Genomic DNA, 26,825 nt, shown 5'->3' with positions numbered 1-26,825 from the left:
ATACTGGCAATAGTATGATTCACTCAGACCTGTGCACACTCAATGTATGATTCAATCAGACCTGTGCACACTCAATAGTATGATTCACTCAGACCTGTGCACACTCAATAGTATGATTCACTCAGACCTGTGTACACTCAATAGTATGATTCACTCAGACCTGTGCACACTCAATAGTATGATTCACTCAGACCTGTGCACACTCAATAGTATGATTCACTCAGACCTGTGCACACTCAATAGTATGATTCACTCGGACCTGTGCACACTCAATAGTATGATTCACTCAGACCTGTGCACACTCAATAGTATGATTCACTCAGACCTGTGCACACTCAATAGTATGATTCACTCAGACCTGTGCACACGCAATAGTATGATTCACTCAGACCTGTGCACACTCAATAGTATGATTCACTCAGACCTGTGCACACGCAATAGTATGATTCACTCAGACCTGTGCACACTCAATAGTATGATTCACTCAGACCTGTGTACACTCAATAGTATGATTCACTCAGACCTGTGCACACGCAATAGTATGATTCACTCAGACCTGTGTACACTCAATAGTATGATTCACTCAGACCTGTGCACACGCAATAGTATGATTCACTCAGACCTGTGCACACTCAATAGTATGATTCACTCAGACCTGTGCACACGCAATAGTATGATTCACTCAGACCTGTGCACACTCAATAGTATGATTCACTCAGACCTGTGCACACTCAATAGCATGATTCACTCAGACCTGTGCACACTCAATAGTATGATTCACTCAGACCTGTGTACACTCAATAGTATGATTCACTCAGACCTGTGCACACTCAATAGTATGATTCACTCAGACCTGTGCACACTCAATAGTATGATTCACTCAGACCTGTGCACACTCAATAGTATGATTCACTCAGACCTGTACACACTCAATAGTATGATTCACTCAGACCTGTGCACACTCAATGTATGATTCAATCAGACCTGTGCACACTCAATAGTATGATGATAAAGGGACTGGGTGGCCGAGTGGTAACGCACTTGCACTCGGAAGCGAGAGGTTGCGAGTTCGACCCTGGGTCAGGGCGTTAGCAATTTTCTCCCCCCTTTCCTAACCTAGGTGGTGGGTTCAAGTGCTAGTCTTTCGGATGAGACGAAAAACCGAGGTCCCTTCGTGTACACTACATTGGGGTGTGCACGTTAAAGATCCCACGATTGACAAAAGGGTCTTTCCTGGCAAAATTGTATAGGCACAGATAAAAATGTCCACCAAAATACCCGTGTGACTTGGAATAATAGGCCGTGAAAAGTAGGATATGCGCCGAAATGGCTGCGATCTGCTGGCCGATGTGAATGCGTGATGTATTGTGTAAAAAAATTACATCTCACACGGCATAAATAAATCGCATAAAATAAAAAAATAAAAAATAAATAAATCCCTGCGCTTAGAACTGTACCCACGGAATACGCGTGATATAAGCCTCATATTGATTGATTGATGATTCACAGAATCAATGCATTAAAGCACAAATGACTATTAGTTATCAGGAGTTTTCAGTCGGCACAATTTAAGTGTTCTGTTCCATCTTCACTTCTCTTCATATCATTCAGTAAACATGTTAGGCCTAAAAAAAAAATAGGTGTGGTTACGGTAACCCGACCTACCCTATTTTTAGGGGCCGACCCTATAACTTTTTATTACATTTGTCAAAAAAAAATACAAAAAAAACACACAAGAAAACGAGTGCAGAAAACGCAATGAAAGCGAAAGCGCCCGAGTCGCACACTTATTTCCCTGTCAAGTAGGTTTAATTTGTACACATTAGAAAAAAAGTATAAAAAAAAAAAAGTGATTGCCTACCTTCCTACCCTATTTTTTTTGGCTATGTTACCTTAACCACACCTATTTTCTTTTTTGGCCTTATAGATACTGTGATGAAATGGGACGCGAAAAAATAGATTACTCCAGCGGAATTCGTAAGTTGTGTCCGCGGAAATCTGCGGATTCGCGGAAAAGTCCCACCCCTGATAATTCACTGTGTCCTCTAACCACCCCTGTCACCAATCACTGTCTCCATACACTACCTGTAGAATGTACAACCTCTCTACAAATCACTGTGTCCTCTTACAACCCCTGTCTTGTCTGTCACTAATCACTGTCTTCCTACACTACCTTAACACACATAAGACATGTGGTTCTTGTCTATTCACAGTCATCAACTTAATCTACTACCTACAAAATCACTGTGTTCTAACACTACCTTAACACAACAAGACAGAAAAACACTGTTTGCATTAAAACCTGTTTGCATGTAATACTACAGGTGCTTAACAGGTAAAAACCACTGGTGCATGAAACCAAACAAAATATGAACATGCCATCAAATGGCTGACTTATGCGTGATACTTGAGTGTCAAATTGTGGCGCAGTTTTCTTTATGCTTTTCCTTTTTTATATTTAGTCAAGTTTTGACTAAATATTTTAACATCGAGGGGGAATCGAAACGAGGGTCGTGGTGTATGTGCGTGTGTCTGTGTGTGTGTCTGTGTGTGTGTGTAGAGCGATTCAGACTAAACTACTGGACCGATCTTTATGAAATTTGACATGAGAGTTCCTGGGTATGAAATCCCCGAACGTTTTTTTCATTTTTTTGATAAATGTCTTTGATGACGTCATATCCGGCTTTTCGTGAAAGTTGAGGCGGCACTGTCACGCCCTCATTTTTCAACCAAATTGGTTCAAATTTTGGTCAAGTAATCTTCGACGAATCCCGGGGTTCGGTATTGCATTTCAGCTTTGCTTGGTGGCTTAAAAATTAATTAATGACTGTGGTCATTAAAAATCGGAAAATTGTAAAAAAAAATAAACATTTATAAAACGATCCAAATTTACGTTTATCGTATTCTCCATCATTTGCTGATTCCAAAAACATATAAATATGTTATATTCGGATTAAAAACAAGCTCTGAAAATTAAATATATAAAAATTATTATCAAAATTTTTTTTTCGAAATCAATTCAAAAACACTTTCATCTTATTCCTTGTCGGTTCCTGATTCCAAAAATATATAGATATGATATGTTTGGATTAAAAACACGCTCAGAAAGTTAAAACGAAGAAAGGTACAGAAAAGCGTGCTATCCTTCTTAGCGCAACGAATACCCCGCTCTTCTTGTCAATTCCACGTGCACTGCCTTTGCCACGGGCGGTGGAGTGACGATGCTACGAGTATACGGTCTTGCTGCGTTGCGTTGCGTTCAGTTTCATTCTGTGAGTTCGACAGCTACTTGACTAAATATTGTATTTTCGCCTTACGCGACTTGTTTCTGATTGTGTTGCCTGGCTTACCAATGTGTTACCGATGCAAACTGATTCAAAATTAAAATTTAAGTTTCTGAACAATGATCAGTCTTCATCAAGCCTGAATTCATGCACTGATGCCGACATTGTCACCGATATCAAATGAAACTGCAGGAGTTCATGTAATTATCGTCATGATTATTAGGAGATGATGATGATAATGATGACGAAGACGATTATGGCTCTGATTATAATGACAACTCCCCACAAATTCACGTGTTAATATTAATATCAATAGCAAAGATCAGTGTCATTCTTTTCCACCTCATATAAAAACTGTGAGAGTGTCTAACGTGTCAAAGTGTCACCTCATATAAAAGTGTCAGTGTGTCGAACGTGTCAATGTGTCACCTCATATAAAAAGTGTCAGTGTGTCGAACGTGTCAACTCACATAAAAGTGTCAGTATGTCGAACGTGTCACCTCATATAAAAAGTGTCAGTGTGTCAGTGTGTTGAACGTGTCAATGTGTCACCTCAAATAAAAAGTGTCATAACGTGTCAATGGATCACAGCAATGCAATTTGAACTGCACCTATACATGTATGCTTTGATTAATTTTCTTCATTTATTTACTTATTAATTTTCTTCATTTATTTACTTATTTATTTTTCAAAGTACAGTAGTAGGTTTTAACCAATGCGCTTTGAACTGCTACTTTCATTTGGTCAAGGCCATGGAGGTGGCTCGAGTGCAGAAATCAACAGCTGACAATTTTTGACTGCGATTCTAAGGTTTGAAGATAAAGAATTAATGAAATCAAACTGTTGTCACTTGTTCTTATCTATATAATCAAAGCTTCGTGTGATGACATAAAGTGAGTTAAACTTGCTTTCTGTCATTAAAAAACAATTTTTTTTAATGAAAAATCGACGATCGTGGTGGAAGAAAAACGTGACAGACATACCTGTGTGTCACTTCAGACGGCATTTTTCACCATAAAAAGATCGAATCAAGAGTCAATTTATTGATTTCCAATTCTTAAAATGTTATCAATTCCTATTGACGTTACGTGCGTGTCAAATATTTGTTCGTTTCTTGTTTATATAGAGCGTCATCAATCGTGCTCAAACGCAACGCATGGTGTCATGTTTGGGTGATAGCGATCGATGTTAACTTGAAAGAAATATCCGCATCCAACACACGTGATTAACCTCTAATCTGAAAGATTTTATGTTTTAGTTCTTGGATTAACCTTCGCCGGCACTCGTGGGTCCGTGCGGACCCAGAAGGGTGTTTGATTGCAAATATCTCTTAAACGAGTTGGAATTTTTTAATGAGCTTTTAGAAATGCCTCAGACACCCAACAAGCTATCATCTCCTAAAAGCTTATTAAATTTCAGTGATAATTAATTAATTAATTAATGGTCAAATTTAGACTACACACGGAAGCATTCTTGGGGACGTGCGGACCCATACTTTTCAAAGAAGGAAAAGCGTGTATACCCTTCCGAGGCACTCGTGGGGCCGTGCAGACCCATACTTTTCAAAGAAGGAAAAGCGTGTATACCCTTCCGAGGCACTCGTGGGGCCGTGCAGACCCATACTTCTCAAAGAAGGAAAAGCGTGTATACCCTTCCGAGGCACTCGTGGGTCTGTGCGGACCCATACTTCTCAAAGAAGGAAAATTGTGCTAACCCTTCCGTGGCACTCGTGGGGCCATGCAGACCCATAATATTTTAATTGTTCCAAATGCCGTGTATAATTAATTAATTATCACTGAAATTTAATGAGCTTTTAGGAGATGATAGCTTTTTAGGTGTCTGAGGCATTTCTAAAAGCTCATTAAAGAATTCCAACTCGTTTAGGAGATATTTGCAATCAAACACCTTTCTGGGTCCGCACGGACCCACGAGTGCGTCCGTGTGTAGTCGATAACGAGTGCCGGCGAAGGTTAATCAGCAAGCGAACATTTTAAACTCTGATGCAGCAAGAAATTTACATTGATTTTGCGGAAGCGATATGGTGTCAACACACCGTTGCGTTTGGACACGAAAAAAGAACAATTAATGTGTATTTTTCACTCCATTTTTTTTAGATTAATCCGGCATGGAAGTGAAAACCACTCTAATTTAGAATATTGCGCCATTTGAAGACAAAGCGCGCGATGGACGCCGAGGATAGGCCGAAAACTAAGGTTTTTATTTTGGCGTCATCTGTTGCGTTTTTGCAAATCCAGCGAAATTATATGTGCACATCTACAATACTGGAAACAGGCAGTAAAACAACAGAGTCCTGACTTTAAGCTTGTGTTGTAGCTTACTGGGCACAACCTTGTTCATGTTTACAATTTGATATGTTTGTGTACATGTTTGTAAACCATAATAAAGGTTTGAACCTCACTGTTTGCGTTTGTCTGATTTTTTATGCAATTTATATTGTTGGTTTTTGTGACAAAAATAGCATCAGAAAGCGGGACATAATTTTGAAGAAGAAGTGAAGTGCTCAGTGCATTTAAAACTAGCAGCAAAGAAGTAAACTCTGTGTATAATGATAGTATATATTAAACACTTTACCTAATGAACACATCTCCATTACACAAATTCGTGACATTTGACCTTTGATGCAGGTCAAAATAATGATGTTTGCACGTTACATTCGTTTCCACTTGCATCAACTGAGTTGTGTTCTGCTTCCAGAACACAGAAGTGCTTCAGTAGAACAATATTTTGTTTAGAATGCATCACACACTATCAGTCTTTCTAAAACTAGTGCAATTCACGATGAAAAGTTAAACACGGTACCACTAGAGGAACGCGTATCTGGCAAATCACGTTTAGTCTCCACCTGTGACGTCCGCAACACTGCCGCTCAACCCATCCAGGAAGCTGACGCACTTGTGTTTTGCACCCTGAATCGGAAGAGCGTGAGTAAGCGGTCAGCGTGTAGACCACAAATTGCAAGATGCGTGGACACGCTAAAACAAACGAGCATCATTGGTCGAATAGTTTCCACTGACGCGGTGTGCCGTACAACACATTCGTTCGGGGTTACGCCACGTGCCTGCATCTCACGCTAGCTGTGGCCTTCTACAAAGCTTATTGAGGTAAGTGTTATCATTAATGCTCATCATGTATTGATAAAAGTGCCACTGATTGAACATTTAGTCCCTCCAACAGAAATATTCCTTGATGATTGTCCGAGATAGTGTGTACTCTTGTCGTCTGCTTTCGTCTCCACGGTGACGAACGAGCAACCCAAATCAATATTCTCGCAAAACTACAATATTGTTAACTGATTTTTGTAGAAATCAAATGAAGAAGGTTTGGTTAATAAATAATAACTGACGTCCATTTGGAATTTAATGTGCACGGCCCAATCTGATCGGACGTTTTTAAGAAACGAAAATCAGACCTTTTTGGTTTCTGTTGTGACGTTCAGAACAACGAAACATGATATTCGGAGTAATAATAAAAGCATGTTGGTTCTGCAAGTTTGTTTGCATACATTATTAATAAATCACCAATAAAAGCGCGGTCTTGTTGGTTCTAAAAGAAATTAAAGCAAGCATGCAGAAAAATAATCCATTTGGGGTCGCGTATCAGTAGATTTCGTTTCTCCTGTGACATACGCTCTCGAACACGCGTGCGAAGTATCAGATCTAAGTCTATAAAATGCAAAAGCAAACAAATGTTTTCCTTTGATTTCGTATTTCATATATGGCATGTGCATTTTAAGTTTTTAAATGTGCTGCCCGAAATTTGGCGTTTTGTAAACGGGAGTCACAGTGGAGACGAAGTTTAATCGCAGCAGTTGTTTCCTTGTGACCTACGTCACAGTTAGTTTGCGGCCTGTATTTATTGTTTACTTTGGAAGTTGTATGCCTAAAGCATATCATTTATAATACTTTTAGACTTGTCTAAACAAATAGTTTAAAAAAAGAGGCTGTCTTTTGTAGTAAAACTAAGAGATATGTTTGTTGGTTACCATGGAAGCTAGTTACACTTCTCTCATGGCTTCTTCGTACCATACGCTTCTGATTATCGATTTTGGTACTGATTTGTAACTTGCAGATGGCCCTTTTGTTTGTAAAACTTGATATCTCATATTTTATGCACATTCTGGTGCATGTTTCAATGCAAAAAGAGTTAGTTTCTGAGCAAGCATTTCTTTACAGCAGTCCCTGCAATGATGAAGGCCCTCCGAGAAAGAGAGTGAAAAATCGGCCACCGTTCTCAGCATCGCGTATCTGTGTGTAACCTCTTTCATTGACAAGATACTCTTGTTTCCCTGCAGCCTTGACCAGTGAGTCGGTTACCTACAGCACCAAACAGTGCATGGCTGGGGGGAGAGAGAGAGAGAGAGGGGGGAGGGGGGTAGCTGGTTAAACTCAGTGGGGTGTCCGGTGTCACTGAAGTCAGCAGGAAGAGCATTGGAGAGAAATAGAGAGGTGTACTCTTCCAAACAATTTCCAAGGATCAGTTGTCAGGGCTTAGGGTAGTCAGTGAGGGAGAGTGAGAGCGGTTTGTGTACAGTCCGACTGAAGAGTGAAAAGTCGCTGCCACAAGATCGACATGCAGTCAATAAAGCCAGACAAGAAGAATGATTATGACATGCGGCTCTATCTGCTGGTTTTTTTTTAATTCAAACTGGTTTTCAACGCTTATTCTCACAAAGCATCTGCACACCTGCCTCTGCCTCTGTGCTGTGTTTGTGTGGCTGCTTTCGTATGATGTCAGTGCATGGTGAGTGCGTTCACTGCCTTGTCACCACTTCCCCACCTTTTTCAGAATGTTTTCTTGGAGTTGGATAATTCTCCTTACTCCTTGCCCCCTCCTTACTCCTCGCCCCCTCCTAACTTCAGTTCATACTTTATTGCGTGCCGACTGACCAGTCGGTGTGGCGTCCGTGTAGAGAAGAAGGGAATAAGGTTACACAATGCGCTAGTGTGAGACGCCAAGTTTCGTGTTTCGAGTTGCTGTAGTAAATATAGAGTAAACTTTGTCTTTGGGACTGACTTTCTGTTGTGTGCTATCCGTCTTTCGACTTACGTAAGAGAAATCCCATTTCGAGCTCAGGGTACTTTGTACACATAGATAAAGAGGGATAATTCCGGACCAGAATTTCTTTGTGTGCTACTGCGCGAATTTTTGACTTAACCGTTTGTGAGTTAGCTGGATTTGCCTGTATGTAATACTTGCAGCAAAGGTGATCAGTTTTCATTTTGATTTTTTCTCTGCATACTTTTTATTATTATGGATTCATTTATTTTTCAGTTTCAGACTTCTAGTACAATAATGTTCTGCATTTTGTTTTCAGTACAAGTTCCCTCAGCTTTCTGCAGATGCTTACCAACAGACTGAAGTTGCACAACTCACCGGACATTATTCCAGGTGTGATTTTACTTTCTGATTTCACTGTTCAGATCTTATTCGCATAGATTTCTCCACAAAATAGATTTAAGCTCTCGGACAGTGTTTTAATTTTTAGAGGAAAGTCTTCCTATCCAATAAAGTACACTTGTAATTATTCTTTGATTGCAGAAAAAGTTATCTTGCAATCGTCCTTGGTATTGTGAGTGGAGTGAGGGGATGATGTACTCAGAACTTGCTTGTGGAGGTTTTGCATAACCCTGTATGTTCTGTCCTCTTTCAGCATTCAGCATGGCAGCTGGGTGGAGGTCACTTTCACCACTGTACGAGGCAACACCGAAGTATACAGTGGGGTGGTGGTGGGACTCAGACCAGGGGAGGCCGTGTCAACTTTCTTGGGAAGAAGGGAGATGCATACATCTTCCCAGACGTGGAGGACATTTCATGGGTGGATGCTGGCAGCGTTAGACTGCTAAATGTCCCAACTGTCGGCCGTAGAGGGCAACATATGTTTGACTGATTTTTTATGCACTTCATCTTTTGATTATCGTGGATGAACATAGTTTTTACGCTGGTTTCTTTTTCATGTTTTTACAACACATTTTTGTACTCCTGGAGCATCTTGCATCATTTCTTAAATTGTTCTTCGGTAACTACCCACCCTTTCCCATCATAAGTGTGCATTTCAGCAGTTCTAAAACTTGTGGAGCCACGACCTTCTTTTACTCCTAATCTCACAGTTTTTATCACTGTCTGGTATTGATTATGTTGGTATATGGTGTATTTGATAAATTTATCAATAATTGACAGAAATTTAAAGTTTTTTTGTGTGTTTTATTGCATGATGTCAATTTTTACAGTCACATGACGCACACGCGTCAGTCTCAATGTTAACACTCAAATCATCTTCAATCACAACACATTTTTAGAAAATGATAAGAAAAATGGTCCTTTTCATGCTCCTAACTCAGTGTGCTTTATGTTTTCACCATGAAGGCCATGACACCTCTGCGCATCTGAAAACATCACAATAGACACAAAGAAATGTGCGATTTCCTCCATTTGGGTTCCACGTGACATACAGAACATTTGGTTATTCACACAAAATGAATAATGTGTAAGTAACTGCAACAACATAAAAACAACTGTCTTTGTATGACAAAAACAATATATGAAAGACCTGCATACAATGCTGTTATCATAGTGTAGGTGAAATTGTTTATCCCCTCTGTTGCGTATGTCACGGTTTCCACTATAGTCATTGGTACTGCGTGGAAAATGAATAGGTTTTTCTTCTCATGTTTCACTTAGGATACAAGACCTTGAATGTCTGCCAACATTGCAAAATAATTTCAGCAGGAATATTGGTTCATTGTTTGAATAACTATACCAGGTGGAAACCATGTGACATACAAGACACCACTCACGTTGGTTAACTCTTGGTGATGTTTTACTGAAACCGGCATGTGCTTTGTTTATTAATTGCATTAAGGCATTAAAATAGTGTCTAAACTTTAAGAAAAAGTGGGTTTGGCTTTGTTTTTATAATGTTTATTTTTTTACCCCAATGTCCCAGGTTGTGATCCAGTATTGTAGATGTGCACATATATAATATGAAGTAATGACCACAGTAGGCTTTCGAGTGCCGAGTTCTGTTTCTCTGATAAAACTAGAGATCCTGTCTGAATAGTTGTGCTTTCATCAACACTTTCCTACGTTCCTACATTTGTCAATTTTTGATTTGTCATGTGCATTCATGCCGATCGTGTGGTGTCACTGTTGCGTTTTTGGTTTGATAGAGCTAAGTACGTTTTCAACCATCAATGATGCATCCCTTCATGAAATCACTTCGTGAAGTACCCCTAAAAGTCATTTACTGCCATTTACAAGATACGTGGTTGATATTATGGGATGCGGGAGATCAAACGCAACTTTACACCAAGTCCGAGGTCGTCAGCGTTATGTTTAAACTCGTTCAACTAAATGTCTTCAAACATACTCTAATTTTTGTGGCAGATTGAATACTAGGAATTAACATCATCATTGGGTCTGAACTTGTAGACCCTTATTGTGTCTGATCGCCGAGTGCTAGTTTTATGTCCAAACATAACTTGACGCTATGCACAGTCGATCTCTGCTGCCACGGCTGGTGTAATGTTAGCTTTGGACACTCGGTTTTTAACTTATTTTATTTTTGGTAAAGAAAAATAGATGTAGAATTTAATATTGATATTATCTGTTTCAATGCAGCCCAGCACAACAAAAATATACTTTGTAAGAAAAATGTATTATACAATTTCACCATAATCTGTTTGAACATAACTTGACGCCGGTTCTGCCGGTTCTGAGATACCCCTTGGTGTAATGTTAAGTTTGGATAGGTTATTTTTGTTATTCTAGATCATCAAAATCTGTTTGCATGTCCGGACCAAGCATGCATAGCTTTTTTTCCTTCCAGTTAGTGTTTTTTGCTTTTTGTTTTTTTGTACTTGTGGTTGGGAATTCATGTCCAACATAACATGACACCAACGCATGAATGTCAGGGTTTTTGTTTGTTTGTTCGTTCATGGGCTGAAACTCCCACGGCTTTTACGTGTATGACCGTTTTTACCCCGCCATTTAGGCAGCCATACGCCGCTTTCGGAGGAGAATGTCAGGGTATGTCATGTTATGTTTGGGCAACATTTTGTGACTTTTTCCGTTTTTATAGTTTCTTAGTCTATTTTCATCTAGCTTTCCTTTTTATCTAGCATTTTGTACAGGTAAATGTAGACTATACTTTTTTTTCCTTTTAATTGGTTTGAACATGGTCTTAAGTTATGTTTGGGCATTTTTTCATGGTACAAACACCTTTTCTAAGGTTGCCCCTCACCTATTCAGTGAACTTAGCTCTGTAGCAGCCTTATATGTGCACAAAATGGCATCTGAATTGGATGGCTTACTTACACCCATAGAGGATGTAATTTTATCTTTTGTCACGGTGTCATGTTATGTTTCATGGCGTCATGTTATGCTCAAACAGCAAATTTTCTGTGCAAACATAAAAGATTAAGTTTACACATCAGATTATTTGGTGGCTAATAATTACCTACCATCACTGCATGTAGATAGCTGTCCTCCTGTTCTTTTATTATGTTTGGTTTTGCCACTTTAGCCTGATTAAGACTGTGTCACGGCGTCATGTTATGTTTCATGGCGTCAAGTTATGTTTAAGTGTTTTAATTTCAGAATAACTTTTTCTAAGGTTGTGACTTGGCTATGCAGTTAACTGTGCAATGTAGCTACCAACGCTATGCACACAATGGCTTCTGAATTTGATATCTTATTTGCATCTATAGCTCCAGATGATGTAAGTTTATCTTGTGTCACGGCGTCATGTTATCTTCAAGCATGGCTACTTTTTATATTTAGTCAAGTTTTGACTAAATATTTTAACATCGAGGGGGAATCGAAACGAGGGTCGTGGTGTATGTGCGTGTGTGTGTGTGTGCGCGTGTGTATGTGTGTGTGTGTGTGTCTGTGTGTGTGTGTAGAGCGATTCAGACTAAACTACTGGACCGATCTTTATGAAATTTGACATGAGAGTTCCTGGGTATGAAATCCCCAAACTTTTTTTCATTTTTTTTGATAAATGTATATTGATGACGTCATATCCGGCTTTTCGTGAAAGTTGAGGCGGCACTGTCACGCCCTCATTTTTCAACCAAATTGGTTGAAATTTTGGTCAAGTAATCTTCGACGAAGCCCGGACTTCGGTATTGCATTTCAGCTTGGTGGCTTAAAAATTAATTAATGACTTTGGTCATTAAAAATCTGAAAATTGTAAAAAAAAATAAAAAATTTATAAAACGATCCAAATTTACGTTTATCTTATTCTCCATCATTTGCTGATTCCAAAAACATATAAATATGTTATATTTGGATTAAAAACAAGCTCTGAAAATTAAATATATAAAAATTATTATCAAAATTAAATTGTCCACATCAATTTAAAAACACTTTCATCTTATTCCTTGTCCTTTCCTGATTCAAAAAACATGATATGTTTGGATTAAAAACACGCTCAGAAAGTTAAAACAAAGAGAGGTACAGAAAAGCGTGCTATCCTTCTTAGCGCAACTACTACCCCGCTCTTCTTGTCAATTTCACTGCCTTTGCCATGAGCGGTGGACTGACGATGCTACGAGTATACGGTCTTGCTGAAAAATGGCATTGCGTTCAGTTTCATTCTGTGAGTTCGACAGCTACTTGACTAAATATTGTATTTTCGCCTTACGCGACTTGTTCTTTTTTCCCTCTCATTTAAAGACAAGGTAACGCATCCACTTTTTTTTTTTTTTTTTTGCCAAAGGAAATAATGTATACATGTAACAATGTTTTATTATTATTTAATGCCAAAATGATTGATTTGGGCGTGTTCTTGGTTTAATTTTTGGCATTTTCGGGTATTACGCAGCATCCAGTGAAGGATGGCTCTATTATTGATTTAATTTGATGACTATTATAATTAGTATTTTCATTACGATATTTTGGAGACACACAAACATTATCTATGTTTTCTGTTTTGGACTTAGTATTGATGGTATTTTGTCTTTGAACTCCATGCTGCATTTTGACTTAGTGTTTTGGTGTCATGTTATGTTTAAGCAATTTCAAGCTCAGGTATTTGACCCAATTAGAGATTCTTACCTGCTTATCTTGTTTGTATTGATGGATGTGTGGTCTAGCAATAAAGAAACACCACCAACATTTCTTTTTGTTTGTTCTTGGATCATTAAATTGTCTGAATCTGAAATTGTGATGGCGCCATGTTATGTTTGAACATTGATATTATTTTTGTAAATACATCTAAACGATGGCTCAAGTGTGGAAAACATTTTTCGTAGAAGTTTAGCATGACCATACCTAGTAAATTGTCAGGAAATTGTCAGCTTGTAATAACATTGAAATTTGTTCTTGCATGTCACACTCATTGGTGTCACCTCCATGGCCTTGACCATTTATTTATTTTATTCTCTAGATGTATCTGCCACATGAGTGGTATTTTCAGCGACATGGGATCCTGCTGACTTAACATTCTTCTTATCCGAACAGCGACCTTCACCCCCATGTCAAATGTCACGTTGTACTTGAAATGTATCCTTACCGGCATAAACTACCAGCAACCGCTACTATAATTACAGACAGAATATATTTTACCTTATTTTTATGGTCTGCGTGTTTAACTTTAACGCATTTTTACTTTTGTTTATAATCAAGAAAACAACTTCTTATTTCTGTTTCGCATTCTGTTGCCCGAGAAATGGGTAACATCAGTTCGATTCAAGATAGCATTAAAATCTCTGAAAATTACAAGTTTTAAGTTAACCGAAATAATGATGAAATTTGTGAAAAATGTACAGAACCACTGCCACTGTCTTCACATCGGCTAATTAATGCGTAACGATTTGTCTGCGGTCACATATATATTATGTCAAAGCGCCATCGTCGCAATACGGAATCAGGCGCCACAGTCCCCGGGCGGGAAAGCCACTCCGCCATATTGAAAATTCCAGGATTCTGCATTTCGCCCAAAATGTTACCATCGTAAATGTGACTATGTGCGCGCAATGTTCACTATTATACCCGAAACAAACGTTACTACGGTATAACTGCACTTACTTTTGATGTTGACAGGTGGATGCAACGCCGTTTGCCGCCTGGAGGCGAGTTCCATCCATAGTGAGAAGAGCGACCCACGCGGCCAACCGACATCACCGCGACGCAGTCACACACCGGTCACTATGACCTGCGCATGCGCCAAACTTTTACCCCTCCTGGTTGTGAAAGTTTTTGAGTTGTGTCGCTCCACCCCTCTGTACCAGAACACCGCAACCCGGCTTGCGTCATGGCTGTCTCGGCGCATGCGCACACTGCTTAGCATTTACATTTTCATACCACCTTTTTGTCGCTGGCTATATTTCACCCTTTGACGCTCACTATCAGCCTTTGGTGCTGGCTATATCACCCGTCGCGCACGCTATATCACCCTATTTCTTCGCCAGACATCATTGTGATTAGAACAATCTTTTTTATTCCACTTTTTATCTCGATCTTGGTGTTTGCTGAATGCGGTAAGACCAGTGGGGAGGGTGTAAGAAGCGATCGCGACACAGCCGGAAGAAAGGAGACGGTTGAAAGCTGGCCATTCTCTGAGTGAGGTAAAGGGAGGTAAGCCGTGTGCACCCAACCTGCCTTCACCCAGTCACCCACTGCACACACTGCAGGGTGGAGGGAGGGTGGGGGGGGGGGGTGGGGTGGGGGGCGTGTCTGGGTATGCCGAGTGGGGTGAGGAAGGGGGGCCACTCCAGACAGATAGGCTGCACCTCGCTGCACACCGATATCACTCCCCCCCACCCTTACTCCATGCCACCCTCACTCCATGCCACCCTTTTATTTCATTTCAAGTTCATCCACACTCGCTGAAAATCTACCACAGCCAAGCCAATCAGAAATGCTGAATCGGCACAAAAGTCGCGCCATGTCTGCCACAACGCACTAATCTGAGGCAGGTTCACCGAGCAGAAAACACGGGATGCACCAATCTCGCCTCTCAGGATGAGGAAGTCCTTGCGTTACCTTGTTAATTGGTAATTGTAAATTGGTATGAACCGCCGACCAAGCTGAAACTGTGCGAGACAACGGTCACAGGGCGATACACCAGGACAGCTTGAAGCGCCGCACAACGGTCACAGGGCGATACACCAGGACAGCTTGAAGCATCGCACAACGGTCACAGGGCGATATACCAGGACAGCTTGAAGCGCCGCACAACGGTCACAGGGCGATACACCAGGACAGCTTGAAGCGTCGCACAACGGTCACACGAGATGGAACAATCACTGAAGACCAAGAGGGAGAACTTCGCCGATATTCCCAAGCACAACACAGTTCGCACATATTTGTCCATTTCGAAAACATTCCGACTGGACTTTGTCACTCCGTTTTACCAACCTGTCAAAGCTAATTCGTTAACAAAATTCTAGCGAAATGGAAAAGGCGCGAAGATGGTAGAAGAAGCGTATGAAGCGACGAAGAAGCGTCCACTGCGCAGAAAGGTGTGCGCAGACGACACGAGCTGGGCGCACAGGGCACCGGGAAGATGGCCGACTGAGGCAATGCCGCCAAACCCTCGCCCTCCCTGTCCCCCCATCATTCTCAACCCCCCCCCTCAACACAGCCACCTGATCAACCCCCATTTCAAACCTCCCACCTCCCACCCCCCCTCCCCCTCCGTTCCAGTTGCACCTAGAGCGCAGTGTGTGTCGGTGTGTCGGTCTGTGTGTACACAGTATTTGAGCCCTATCGCTGTACTGTCTGACCCGATTAGAGCCACCCCCTTATCAACAGTAATCCCACCCGGATTGTTTTAATCCACCCTTGTAACAGCCAGCCTGCACCACCACGCAACAAGTCGCTCGCCCTTTTCAAACACCCGCCGTTGGGAAAAGCGACCGGTTCTCGCATTCCGCTCAGGACATGCATTTTCTGGAGCTTTTTCATCTGGCGCGAACGCTCAATTTGAGGCGTGTTTTAATTGCAGCGTGACAGTGATTCGTGTATGATCAAGATATATATGTTATGCTAAATAGGGCAGAATGACGGTGATACGCGTATGATCAAGATAGGTTATGCTAAAGAGGGCAAAGCGACAAGTAGAGAAAGCGCGCGCAGTGGGGGGAGGGGGAAAGTGGAGCAGACAGGCGGGCATTAAGACTGCACACCCTGCACCCTGCATTGCACTGCCTTGTCAGTGGAGCGCGACATCCCTTCTCCACACACACCTTACCTGGCGCAGGCAGTCTCTACACACCTTACCTGGCCACAAAAGAAGCGGCAGTTACATGGGCAATGACACGGGGAGAAAAGGGGGACTGCAGCCATGACGGCCGGGCCACTGTTGGCGCGTAGAGCAGTGCACGTCTCTCTCCCTTTCCTTGCTGCCCCGCCATCATGGCGACATCGCACGCTCCTCTCAAACTACATCCACAACCCCAACCACTCATCTGGACCCACAATTTCATATCGTAGTCTCTGCGAAGACGATGACAATGACGATGGCGAAAGAGACGAAAGGCGGGGATGTCGGGAAGGACTGGGGTTGTACAGACGCCATAACGCAGCGCTGACACACACACACCGCCACTTCTCACCGTCAAACAGGCGCAACCTCCAACACAAGAGGCTCAACCCAAATTTCTAGCTCTCGCCGCCATCTTTAAGCGCGCGGCACATGTTCCGCGCATCTTTTACCACAAAACTGCACCACAAAATCACAGGAAAATGGGTGTCAAACAAAGAAAGACGGTGACTGAAAATCGGCGCACTTACCTCTCACCGTCAAGTATCCATGTTGCTGAGTGTTAGCCATTGGCGCACTCGGCCCGGCCACACACTTTGTACACCAGACCGGGCACCAAGGTTGTCAGCCCACAAGACCGGCACACGAAACTGAACACGACACAGAATCACCAACATCCCCACGAATGCAGAATGCAAGGTCGGCGGGTCGCTCCGAGGCTTGGTGGACGGAGGGCTCAAAATGCCGGCACTTGACCAGCGAAGCCGCCATGTGCGGTGCAGAGTGTATACATCCCCACATGCGCCCGTCTCCTCTGTCGAGTCTGTGTCCTCCTCTCTGCTCGATTCACCCACCTCCAACACCCCATGGCGGGTAGTCGGGTGGCGAGGGGTACCCGGTAGAGTCGCGGGGTGGATGGGAGAGGGCGGAGACCGGGTCTGGGGGAGAGACACAGGGAGATGATCGCTGTGGGTGTGGGGCTGGCAAAGGTCGAGGCAGCGTCAGGAGGAAGTCAGCGTGTAGCGCACGGCGAGAGACACGTGACGTTCCAGGCAAGCGCCACACAGCCACTGAGAGCGAGCCTGGCAAGACGGGCGTGCACGGTCCGGTCTGCTCGTCAAGCCGTCCACCACCACGTCCCCCGCTATCCTTGACGCGCTTAACTCACACACACTCACCACGCCGCTCTCCCGCTCAAACTGGCCGCTTTCTTTTCTCGCTCCTACCTCCTTCTACACTTGACGCAAAGAAAAGACTGGGTGAAAGCAGGTCAGACGGGGGAAAAGACGGCTTGTGAAGGATCTGTAAGTACCAACACTGTGTGTCAAGAGGGGGTTTGGGAGGGGAAGGTAGGGCGCAGCCATCATGGCCGCCATTCCTTACGTCTTAGCTCCTCCCCCTTAAGACCCCAACCCTCGCCCATTCTCCCCATAACTACAACACGCCATAATGTGGGGGTGGGGAGGTAGGAATGGCAGTCTACCTGTCAACAGTCTACCTGTCTACCTGTCAAAAGCCTTATCAGTGTCAACAAGCAGGCTGGAAAAAAGCTTTCTTCAAATCTGGGCCCACATTCAAAGCCAATCTTAGCCCACATTCAAACCTACAGGCCAGACAGGCATTGGTTGTCTGAGTAGTGGGCGGAGGAGAGGGGGGGGGGTGGGGTTGGGAGGGTAGAAAGGAGGCAAGGGGATACATGGGTGATGGGGGTGGGGGGGCAGCATGACAAGCAGTAGCAATGCAATCACCTGACAACTGATGAACGGCAGTCAGTGTTACTGGGAACAGGCAGTCCCAAAGGTAAGAAGGTGAGCGGGACTGACAGGGTGGAGGGGTGAAGGGGGCAAGTAGCCCGCCACAATGTGGCTCAGACATCACACACACAGCCACATGGTCCCCCTCCCCTCCAACGCCGGAGTGCACTCACCTAGCTGACAGAGCGTGCCGTGCTGGCTGGTCCCCCGTGACGCAACATGGACCGGTCCTGAGGTGAGCGTGCCCCACTTCCCTCCCTTCCACCAAGTGCCCCGCACTTCCCTCCCTTCCACCACGGCTCTACACGCTAAGCCGGCACACACGTGGTCACCCCCCCTCCACTCTCTGTCTGCGCCCTTTCAAATTCAAATTCAAAACCACCTTGCACATAGCGCGTGCACTCAGAGGCCCACATGAGACACTGCAGTGAGCACACCGGGCCGCTGAAGCACACACGGTCACTGGCGGTGGCACATGCAGACTGGCAGTGACAGAGGGATGACAGTATCACACTTTCACAGGGTGACTGAAGCACACACAGTGTCTGGCAGTGTCACATTTGAACTGGAAGTATCACACGGTGACTGCCGGGCAGTATCACGGGGAGGTATGTCAGGCCATGATGCGGGTGGAAGCAGGCCTGTGAGAAGTAACCGGCAAGAGAGCACACAGAACGCTGGGTGGATGCAGGGACGGAAGTGAGAAGTACCCCAGAGAGAGCACACAGAACGCTGGATGGAACAGGAAGCAGGCCTGTGAGAAGTACCCGAGCGGTGCCGGTGTCCAGTGAAGCATGACGGTCACAGTGGCCGCACTGTGGTTTGGAGGGGGGAGCAGGAACCACTGTCCACAGACTGCAGGAAGAGGAGAAAGGGGTGAGGGTAGCAGAAGACCATGGGCAGAGTGTGGAGAGGATAAGGGGTTGGGGGTAGCACAAGACCATGGGCGGAGAATGGCTGCAACAGGCAAGCCCAGCCTCGACCTCACCACTACTGGCCTGACGTCAGCAACCAAAATTGCATCCCGGCCTCAGACAGTCATCTACATCGTGTGGTAGCTATTGATCAGAGTGCCAGCCACTGTCACCCGCCCCGCCCCTCTTCCTCTGCCTCCCTCACACGGCCGCCATATGTGCTGCCTTTGTGCTTCTTACACTCCACTAACTTACTAAGTCTGTAGATGCCTGTGTGTGTAGAATGAGGAAGATAACCTACAGCCACACACCGCTCAGCCACATACACGCCGCAAGGACACACACAAAACCTTTCATACCCTTCTTCCTTCTTCTTTTCAATTTGAGGACTGTGGTTTCAAACTATTCACAGAGGTAAGGCTTGCGACGCGGGGACGGGGAGAGAGGGTGGAGGGTGAGGGCAGAGTGGCTGCGAGGTGATTGGCTGGGCGGGCCGAGGGAGAGGGAGACGTCAGCCAGTCAGGCAGCCAGGACACATCGCGCTGAGCACGGCACTTGTTGGGGTCAGTGGGACGTGGAGCCACAGTACTCTCCCTCTCAGCCACCTCCACCAATACAACACACTGGATAGTTAGAGTCTGGGCTGGCTGTGGTGGTGTCACACTGGATAGTTAGAGTCTAGGCTGGCTGTGGTGGTGTCACACTGGATAGTTAGTCTAGGCTGGCTGTGGTGGTGTCACACTGGATAGTTAGAGTCTAGGCTGGCTGTGGTGGTGTCACACTGGATAGTTAGTCTAGGCTGGCTGTGGTGGTGTCACACTGGATAGTTAGAGTCTAGGCTGGCTGTGGTGGTGTCACACTGGATAGTTAGAGTCTAGGCTGGCTGTGGTGGTGTCACACTGGATAGTTAGAGTCTAGGCTGGCTGTGGTGGTGTCACACTGGATAGTTTAAGTCTAGGCTGGCTGTGGTGGTGTCACACTGGATAGTCTAGTCACTCTACACGCTGTCACTGTCACAGTCTCTCTGTGCTGTGACATACCTGGCAAGTGCCTCATGGCATCCACTGCCTGACACCCAAGTGACTAGACTGCTTGGTAAGAAGGAGTTCACTGCTTGGGCAGATTGGTCAAGGGAGTACACTCTTGGTCAAAATGAGTACATTGCTTTGTCAGCTTAGTACTGCACTGCTTCGTCAGCCAGGTCAAGGGAGTACATTGCTTTGTCACCTTGGTCAAGGGAGTACACTGCTTTGTCAACTTGGTCAAAGGGAGTTCACACTTTGTTTATACTTGGTGAAACATAGCACATGGCTTGTATCTGCCCACTCAAAGGAAGGACATCCGTAAAGTTCTTTATGAACTTGATTTAATAACCTGCTTTCTGAGCTTGGTCACAGGGAGGACATCATTAGATGTGGTTTGTTCACTTGATCAAGAGCACCAGCTAATTAAATTGTGTGTTACTTAGTCATGGGACTGCATTATCTTATTCACATGGTCAGAGTTCCTCACTGTACCCCCCTCGTCAATTGAAGTACACTACTGCATGCTCTACTAGGTCTCCCCTCGTCAATTGAAGTACACTACCGCATGCTCTACTAGGTCTCCCCTCGTCAATTGAAGTACACTACCGCATGCTCTACTAGGTCTCCCCTCGTCAATTGAAGTACACTACCGCATGCTCTACTAGGTCTCCCCTCGTCAATTGAAGTACACTACCGCATGCTCTACTAGGTCCCCCCTCGTCAATTGAAGTACACTACCGCATGCTCTACTCGGCCCCCCCTCGTCAATTGAAGTACACTACCGCATGCTCTACTCGGCCCCCCCTCGTCAATTGAAGTACACTACCGCATGCTCTACTAGGCCCCCCCCTCGTCAATTGAAGTACACTACCGCATGCTCTACTAGGTCCCCCCTCGTCAATTGAAGTACACTACCACATGCTCTACTAGGCCCCCCCTCGTCAATTGAAGTACACTACCACATGCTCTACTAGCCCCCCCCCCCCCCCCCCTCGTCACTGAATTGAAGTACACTATTGCATGCTCTACTAGGTCCCCCCTCGTCAATTGAAGTACACTACTGCATGCTCTACTAGGTCCCCCCTCGTCAATTGAAGTACACTACTGCATGCTCTACTAGGTCCCCCCTCGTCAATTGAAGTACACTACTGCATGCTCTACTAGGTCCCTCCTCGTCAATTGAAGTACACTACCGCATGCTCTACTAGGTCTCCCCTTGTCAATTGAAGTACACTACCACATGCTCTACTAGGTCCCCCCTCGTCAATTGAAGTACACTACCGCATGCTCTACTCGGCCCCCCCTCGTCAATTGAAGTACACTACCGCATGCTCTACTAGGCCCCCCCTCGTCAATTGAAGTACACTACCGCATGCTCTACTAGGTCCCCCCTCGTCAATTGAAGTACACTACCACATGCTCTACTAGGTCCCCCCTCGTCAATTGAAGTACACTACCACATGCTCTACTAGCCCCCCCCCCCCCCCCTCGTCACTGAATTGAAGTACACTACTGCATGCTCTACTAGGTCCCCCCTCGTCAATTGAAGTACACTACTGCATGCTCTACTAGGTCCCCCCTCGTCAATTGAAGTACACTACTGCATGCTCTACTAGGTCCCCCCTCGTCAATTGAAGTACACTACTGCATGCTCTACTAGGTCCCTCCTCGTCAATTGAAGTACACTACCGCATGCTCTACTAGGTCCCCCCTCGTCAATTGAAGTACACTACTGCATGCTCTACTAGGTCCCTCCTCGTCAATTGAAGTACACTACCGCATGCTCTACTAGGTAAGTACACACCTGATCTTGCCTGTCCAAGCAAAATGTACATTGTATCCGTCTACCCAGGTGAATGCAACACACCCAGGTGAACGCAACACACCCTGCGCTTAGAACTGTACCCACGGAATACGCGCGATATAAGCCTCATATTGATCGATTGATTGATGAACGCAACACACCCAGGTGAACACAACACACCCAGAACACGGACCCAAAGTAGCCAGCACGCAGGTCTCAAGATCAATCAGAAAGAGTTTGGGTGAATGCCTGATACAATAATGCCTGATACAATAATGCCTGATACAATAATGCCTGATACAATAATGCCCAATACTTTTAGTATACCAGTAACCTGTAAACCAGTAATGCCCAATACTTTTAGTATACCTGTAATGACCAGTACTTTTAGTATACCTGTAATGACCAACACTGTTAGTATACCTGTAATGACCAATACTTTTAGTATACCTGTAATGACCAACACTGTTAGTATACCTGTAATGACCAATACTTTTAGTATACCTGTAATGACCAAAACCAAGGACTATGAAGGGATGGCCAAATCGTCTGCCCGGTCGCCAGGGGCGAGTAAAAAATGTGCCGGGCTAGTAGAAACCGCCTGGCAGCTCACCTGGCTGGCCAGTCCCGGGCTAGTAGACACCGCCTGGCAGCTCACCTGGCTGGCCAGTCCACATTGTGGTCAAATGTAAAACAACTTTCTGTTGACCATGGAGTTTGAAAGTCATTGAAACACTTTACAATGCAGGAATTTCTGTCGTCTGCAAAAACGCCACCATGTTGTAGTGAAAAGAGAACAAGGCTCATTTCTCTGATGCTCTTCCGGCATTTTATCGCTCGCACTGCAGCTGGGATGTTTGTACTTTTGCTACTGATTTCAACACCACATATATAATATGTATGTCTTTCATCAGGCAAACCGTATTTCTTGCGGTTAAACACCCGAGTTAAATTTCTGAGATTTGGCCATCCCTGCTGTGGCTTACTGCCCTTGATGCTATTGCCAAATATTGTGTCACAACTCACTGTAGCCCACACGCACACAGTATCGGTGAATGCCTAGTACTATATGTCTGTAATGCCCAATACCATGGATGTAATGCCCAATACTATGGATATAAAGCCCAATATTATGGATACAATGCCCAATACCATGGATATAATGCCCAATACTATGGATATAATGCCCAATACTATGGATATAATGCCCAATAATATCGATATAATGCCCAATACTATTCAGGCATGGGAATTAAAAATTGTAAAAAAGGCTGAACATTTATAACTGAAGACGTGAAGCGTCACACTAGGGGGGTCCGGGGGCATGCCCCCCCGAAAAAAAAATTCTCCAAAGAACCCAGATGGTGCAATCTGGTGTCGTCTGAGCTCCAAGTTTGCCATTAAATTCTGTTTTTAGAATCAGAGTTTTTAATACCAAATTTTGCTTTTTTGAAAAAAAAAAAAAAATATACATATGTATTATATGGTTTAAATTTGTTAAAAAATTGATCTGTTGAGACAAACAGGAAAATGTAACTTGTAACACAATCTGTGCAATCTGGTTTACTTTCAAACATAAAAGTTCAAGTAACTGAGACGGGCGGTAGCAGTGCGTGAACAAAGTACGGACAGTTTTCGCGGGCTTTTGCGCAAAGGCAAAAGTAACCGGTGCTTTTATTGTGTGCCTCCCCCCTTTATTTTTTCGGCGGACACTTTCGCTTTTTCGGCGGAACAAAAAAATAATTCGGCGGAAATCCGCCGTTCGGAGGACAATTCCCATGCCTGACTATTGTGTCTCAGATTCTCTATAGTTCGCACACAAAGTTTTCTGGATTGCCTGCATTGCCCAGGCACGAAGGGTACTAACTCTACTGTACTAACTCTACTGGACTAACTCTACTAACTCAGTAACTGCATGTCAAGCAACATACTGGTATTCAACCATAGGTTGGGCAGAATAACACTATAGACAACTCTATTTAGTATAACCAGCTCTCTGTGGTCTGACCAACTATGTTTGGTCTAGCCAGCTCTCTAGTCTAGCCAACTCTGGTCTAGCCAAATATCTGTGGTCTGACCAACTCTTTGGTCGAAACAACTCTTTGGTCTAGCCAGCTCTCTAGTCTAGTCAACTCTGGTATAGCCAAATATCTCTGGTCTAGCCAACTCTGTGGTGTAGCCAACGCTTTGGTCCACCACATCAGTCGGCCTGCATTTCAGTGACAGTGGCCAAAGAACATCACACACACGTGTCACATCAGAATCGAATCTTCCAAACATAATGAACTAATTAAAACAGGCCTGGGGCTTTTCACCAAATCATTCCTACTTTTCTGTGGCCAGAGAAAGCTGTCCTTACAACAGCAAATGTCCATGACTGCAAGCGCAAATGCAAGCCACCTACGCAGTACGACCCCTTGACAACAACTGCTATTTCACCGTCTACAAGTTCTTCTACACACAAGTTGAACCAGCTCCTGGAGTAAAGGTTGTGCTCTGCAAGTAAAGTAGGGGTGTCACAAAACAACAGAGCGACTTACCGGCCAAGAGAAGCACAGGGTAATAATCCACAGAATTGGGGCGGGCGGGACGCAACAGTTGTGTGATAACAGGGCGTGCAGAGAAATGACACATGGCGCGTGCCTGTTGCTCGCCCGGCAACACGCGGCCGTCACTCCGACATATCAACACTCCATGAACACGCACACACATACACACTGTGGTGTGATGACACGCTGTCCGGGCTGCACGGAGTGTGCTGCAGGGTGCTGATGAAGTAGGTGTGGGTACCATGGCTGTGTCCGCAAGGTGTGAGGGGGGGGGGGGGGGGATGGGTCAGTGAAGGTAAGCCACGTGACGGTTGACCAGTACTTCCCAGACAGCGCACGGCGTCATCATCCTCATCACGGCAACCTGACGGTCAGCACGGTGGGTGTGAAGCAAGGTACGGGGAAGACGGCGGTGTGATGGGGGAGGTAGACAAACAGACAAACACAGCTGTCGGGTCCCAGCCCGCTCGCAACACCACGTAAGTCCCATACAGCCTGGGCCACGGAGCCAAGGGAGGCAAGTCCGTCACACACACGGCACAGCACGGCCGTCAGTCCAGCGTGGCGAGCGATGACCTGGGTTCGGCCAGACGCCAGAGCGCGGACAACGTCCAGCTGAGATCAGGCCGGTGATGCGGAGCGCTGGGCAGCTGGACGGACAGGCTCCTCTCCGCGCCTCTCTCAGCCCGCCCTGCGATGCTGGCCGCCATTGCTTCGCTACCATTACTGACACACACCGACACTCGCTCCACCCCGTACAGCGCGACCAGCCTCTCACCGCTCTGTGGCAGCGCGCTATACTGCGCGCGGCGCCGCGAGTCGCGAGATGGGGAAGAGAGAGATTGCCAGTTGAGCTGAGCTTGGCAAGGCGAGCACGGCCAAGGTCATTGACCCCGTGTGACCCGACCTGGCCTGACCCGCCTGCGTGCGCCGTCACAACCAATGAGAGAGGGGAAGAGCCGGCGTCAGGCGCGCGCGGAGCCTCGCTGCGCGTTACCTCACAGCTCGCAAACAGTGTGGTGGCGCAATGGATGAGACGCCCTGTGCCGCGATTCCAGCAAAGTATGATGCAATGCCGCTTCTCTTCGCCGCTGCACGGTAACTGTTGGGGAACACTTGTTTTTCTCCCGCTCATGATCTCTGTGCTCCTTGCGAAGTGACAGTCAACTTTTGCCACAACTCTCTGCAAGTCCAAAACAACTTTGAGCAGCAAGAAAATCGATCGCCGGCAGACGGTCCTCCGCTCTGACTAAAGGGACGTAAGTCAGACAAGAACACCAGAAAGTTTTTCCTGTCCTCCTCGTTCCAACTTAACAAGGCCAGCGGCAGACAACACACGTGTAGGGAGGTAGGTAGTGTGTGCACAAGATGAAAGGGAAAAGTGCTTAGCGCATGAAACGTGTCGTGGTGGCGGAGTGCAGAAAGCGGACCGACTGAGCGCAGCTACCAGAGACGAGTTGTACGCTGCGTCCCGAGCTATTCTAGTCTCACGGCGCGCGCTGCTGCTAACTGCAACCACCACCGCCACCTCCACCAGCGCAAGCCCCACAACCGCCCCCCTCCCCCTTCTCCCTCCCTCCCTGGGCGGAGTAGTGATTAGTGGTGCGGCCACCTCTGCCAGGCTGTTCTGCATACGACCAGGGCTTGTTGCTATGGCCGCTCTGCCCCCCCCCCCCCCTTCCTCCCGCTGCACGCCACTGTCGCTGTTGCCACTGCAGCTGCAGCGGCCACTACCACATCAACGTCTCCGCCAACGACCCGCACAACAGCCCTCGCCACGCTGGTCAAGCGGCCAGCCCCCCGGGTGGACCCACAGCGCTGGACACGCCCCCCGGCCACACCACCAGGCCGCGAGACCCGGACAGGTAGCCGTCACCGTGTGGGGGAGGTGAGTGTGACGGGGGTGGGCGGCAGGTACGGGAGGTAAACAAGTGGTCGTTACTGACAGGTGCCACTGTTTGACCCCCTTCCTTTTCTGCCTAACTTGTTGCTAGGCGCGCTCTCTCACTTTTTCTTCTTCTTCTTCTTCTTTCCTCCCTTCAGTCCGCCGGCATGGAGAGACTGAAGGAAACATGAAAAAAAGATGAAAGAAAAATAAGCGAGGATGGAGCAGAAGAAGCAGAGAGAGAGAATTGGGGGGGGGGGGGGGGGTGCGACGTGACACAGTGAGAGTGGTCCTCACAAGATACCAGTGTCTGCTATCTGGGGTCAAACCTTTTTTTTTCCTTTTCTCCATCCCCCCCCTGTCTCAGTTCTGAACTTTTTTG

General features: G+C 45.5%; 1 protein-coding gene and 1 long non-coding RNA gene across 2 annotated transcripts in view; one reads left to right on the top strand and one right to left on the bottom strand.

The window, feature by feature from the left end:
* LOC138974296 (uncharacterized) overlaps positions 1-26,825 on the bottom strand; it is a 298,636-nt gene that overhangs the window by 85,537 nt on the left and 186,274 nt on the right. The gene's annotated exons all lie outside the window — the stretch shown is intronic.
* Positions 5,548-9,491, top strand: LOC138974291 (uncharacterized). Its single transcript, XR_011458376.1, has 3 exons — positions 5,548-6,406; positions 8,620-8,693; positions 8,956-9,491. It is a non-coding gene; the product is annotated as an uncharacterized lncRNA (long non-coding RNA).

This window comes from Littorina saxatilis, linkage group LG8, assembly GCF_037325665.1.
Source record: "Littorina saxatilis isolate snail1 linkage group LG8, US_GU_Lsax_2.0, whole genome shotgun sequence".
Taxonomy (NCBI): domain Eukaryota; kingdom Metazoa; phylum Mollusca; class Gastropoda; order Littorinimorpha; family Littorinidae; genus Littorina; species Littorina saxatilis.
Note: the sequence above shows the minus strand (reverse complement) of the source record. Positions and strands in the feature narration are given on the sequence as shown.